The following is a 3,796-nucleotide window of genomic DNA, read 5'->3' as shown; positions in this document are numbered from 1 at the left end:
AATTGTTAAACCCGCGGAGCTTAAACCACTCCGGGGTCAAGGAACCGAGTCTATCAGAGTCCTCCACCGAGAACTCAAGCGGAGCTGTGCCTGGAAAGCTGACCAGCCTACACCGCAACCACCTTGGGTGTAGGTAAATAATCTTTTCAATCAACCATTACGCCTCCGTGACTGATTCTAGCTCGAGCGTACCATACCGCGCCACGGTTTTCTCCGTCCCCGCGTGCCCGGGCTGCTGGCCACAGCCTGTGTGCACAAAGACGGGCCTGGCTCGCCCCCGAGATCGGGAGCCGGCCCGCACAGTAAATTGCTGAAATCTTTATAATTACATAGAAGATTAAACTGCCTAGGCCAAGTATTATTTCTCCATTACTTTGCCCACTACCTGTAGTACTAGAACTGCCTCCATGTTCGCTGAACGAACAACTAGTGAATACACAAGATCTTACATATCTACTTTTTTATTATTTAAAATAAAGAGTCAAAATATAAAGACAAGAGGTCAAAGGGACCTGACTTTCAAAGATGCTGAGCACCGACAGATCCCACTGATGTCAATAGATGTACTAACAGAAGGTTGCATCGATTTCAGCAGAGGATAGCACTTTTGAATGCCGGGTCACTTCTTATTTTGGTACCTAACTTTTAGCACTGAGGAGTGAAACTTTTGACCAAATTATTTTTCCATCTGAAAAAAATCAATTTGTACTGTTGGCTTGAAATAGAGCGTGTGTGATTTCTTTTATTATTATACATCATTACCAAGAAGAATGCTCAACATCAAAGACATGCATCATTTAACAGGGAAATCTTAATTGCAAGTTATTACACTTCATGGTTCTCTTTACCTAAGCTTTTCAAGTAATACTTATCAGATTTTTTTAAATGGCCACAATTGTATATGTTGATTTATAATTAAACTGAACAGCACTCTCAAGTGACAAACAAAACACAACTAGAAAACACAAAAACTATTTACAATACACACACTTGGCTAATACTATAACCAAAAAAAACAAATTCCCATCTTTCTCCAGAACAATTTGCTGCTGACAGGCACATTCAGAATAGGTTCCTTGAAAGATCATGGCTATAAAGTGGTGAAGAACTCTGCAGTCCTGGCATGTGATATTTGCAAAATAATCATATAGTTCTGCAAGCCGCAAGGGTTTTTTGGTGTTATCTTGTATGAGACCGAATGTATAGTTGGGAAAGACATTACACAAGCTTTTGGGCCCAAGGAGTAAAGTTGGTCCCATAAAAAGAGAACACAACTACCCCGCCCTGCTTCATGCATGGTTCCTGGCCCATCATGGCAGTAGCAGAACTCTAAACCATGTACTGTAATTCTACAGTCTTCCAAAGTATCACATATATTATCAGGCTCGGTGCTTAAAACCGTGCATATTCTCATTGAAGTCAAGGGAGTTATTCACAGTTTGAGGTCAGGCTCTTAGACTATACATCTAGTAGAACAAATTCCAACCCCTCTCAATTTTCATCACCCAAAACACTGCTTTGATTAAAAAATTATGTCAACTCAGATTTGAAATAACCATTTCCCTAAACAGCTGGAAAGGAAAACATTGTAAGGCTAACAGAGTCTGCAGATGAAACTGGGCTTTTAACAAACAAAAAGGAAACGGACAAAATTAACTTTCCATTAACCCTCGACTGTGGGAAAAGTAAAAAAAGGGGCATACGATGACAACCTGGATTTCTTTTTAATTTCTCTTAATAAATGAATGTGTCCTTTCAATAACATACATCAGAACAGTACCATCTGTGTGACTGTATTTTAAGCAATAAGATACACAACTTGAAATGTAACAGAGCTGTCTCTACGTTCACGTATCACAAGAACCTGCTGAATGCCCAAGGAAACTGAAGACTTGGATCCTTGTCCTTTCCCACCTCCTAATTACACAAACCTGCAATGGACTATGAATAATTCCCTTGCATTACCCAACACAGTGAAAGGTAACTTAATTTTGTCCCTTGCTTTTAATACTTACAGTTGGATTGTAACAAGTAAACTAATTTGTTATAAATTTAAACTGACAGCATCTCTGAAGGTCTGGAAACAACCAATAACACTGCTGCCTTGATGGTATCTAAAAGTATTTTAGGAGAAGCTGATAGATTTATTTATGGTTAATTGTGGCATCAATGACAGACTTTGCAATGGCCCAACATTATTCACTTAAAAAGATATATGTAACAGCTAACCAGGGACAAGCTGTACATTATCTGTATTAGTGGAGGATTTTTCTTATTAGGGAACTGATCAAGTTATGTTTGAATTTGTACTTTGCCTCAAACAGCTTTGTGTGTAGTAATAAACTCTGGAATCAGACTGTCTGATGTTATCATTGATAATGGGGAAAAAAACCTCAAAGGTCTGACAAGCTAACTGTCCTCCAGAAGCAACAAACACCTGCATTAAATTGTTATTCAAGGACTAATACCTGCATATTCTGTTTTTTCTTGCACAGATTATTATCCTCACTAGACATTTTTAACTTTGAGCTAATTCACTGCAATTCACTTGAGGTAAGAAATCTATTACAGGCATATCCACAGGCCTAAGCAGAATCAATGCTCCCCTTGCACAATGTCCTACTTAGCATCCTTGTAAGGTTTAGTATAGTCTCATTAAGCAAGTTTACTTGCTATCAGTTCAGATGTATATGCTCCAAAACACATTACTTTGATTCAACCTGACACAGGGAACAAGAGCTTGTTTTCTTTTACGCACCACAAAGCCAGGCCAAATTACCATGATGCTAGTTATTCCTCAAAACTATAACCTGTATCTGGGAAACATTTTCAACCAGCAGCTCATGGGAATTTCTCTGCTTTGAGAATAAAGAGGGGAAAATCTAATTGAAACCGTGCATTGGAGCCAGTTCAGGGCACAGAGTCCTGCTGTATCCCAGCTCTCCGCTTTTTTTCCATACAGATGGCCCACACTTAGGGTTCAAATTATGGGGGCTGAGTCCCTCCATAAGAGACAAGAGCGCCCCTATTAGATTTTAAAATCATAACCTGGAGGGATCTCCTATCAGATTGCTCCTTCCCTTAGGGCATTCGGATGCCCCGCCCCCACCCCAGTCATAATTTGAACCTGCCTACAACACACACAGAGCCAGCACACACAAACACAACACGATCCAAATGCATGACAACATCCCCGTTCATACATGACACCTGTTCTAGCCTCCTGCCTTATGTAACATGCACTCTCCCTGCAGGACGCCCACCCCACACCCGGCACCCCCCCACGGCAACATCCCTGCGTACAGCACACCTGCCCCGTCCTCTCACTGATATAACACACGACCCACTTGCAGGGCATCTCCCTTTGTCCCCATCATACATGACACCACCCATGACACCCAACCATCTCCTGACACACTGGACACGACACCCCCACACACAACACCCACCTCATCTCCTCCACAATATGCTTGTGGCACATATATGACACCTGCCTGCAGCATACACAACACGCAATGCATGTACACAACACCCATCCCTAGCACATATGACACCTCACACATGACACTCACTCCTGGCTGGAACACACCATGCAACACACACACCACATAACCCATGCACACGACACCCGCCCCCAGTGTGCGCACCCCACGCCACCCACGCACAGCACACCCGCTCCGAGGTGCACACACCACGCAACGTGCAACACACAACCCACCACCAGCGCGCACACGACACGCAGCATGAAACACGCAACACGCGCGACACCGCCCCCGCCCGCAGCTCCCCCGCCCCG

The sequence above is a fragment of the Alligator sinensis genome, unplaced genomic scaffold (genome assembly GCF_000455745.1).
Source record: "Alligator sinensis unplaced genomic scaffold, ASM45574v1 scaffold570_1, whole genome shotgun sequence".
NCBI classification, from domain to species: Eukaryota; Metazoa; Chordata; order Crocodylia; family Alligatoridae; genus Alligator; species Alligator sinensis.
This window is presented reverse-complemented; position numbering follows the sequence as displayed.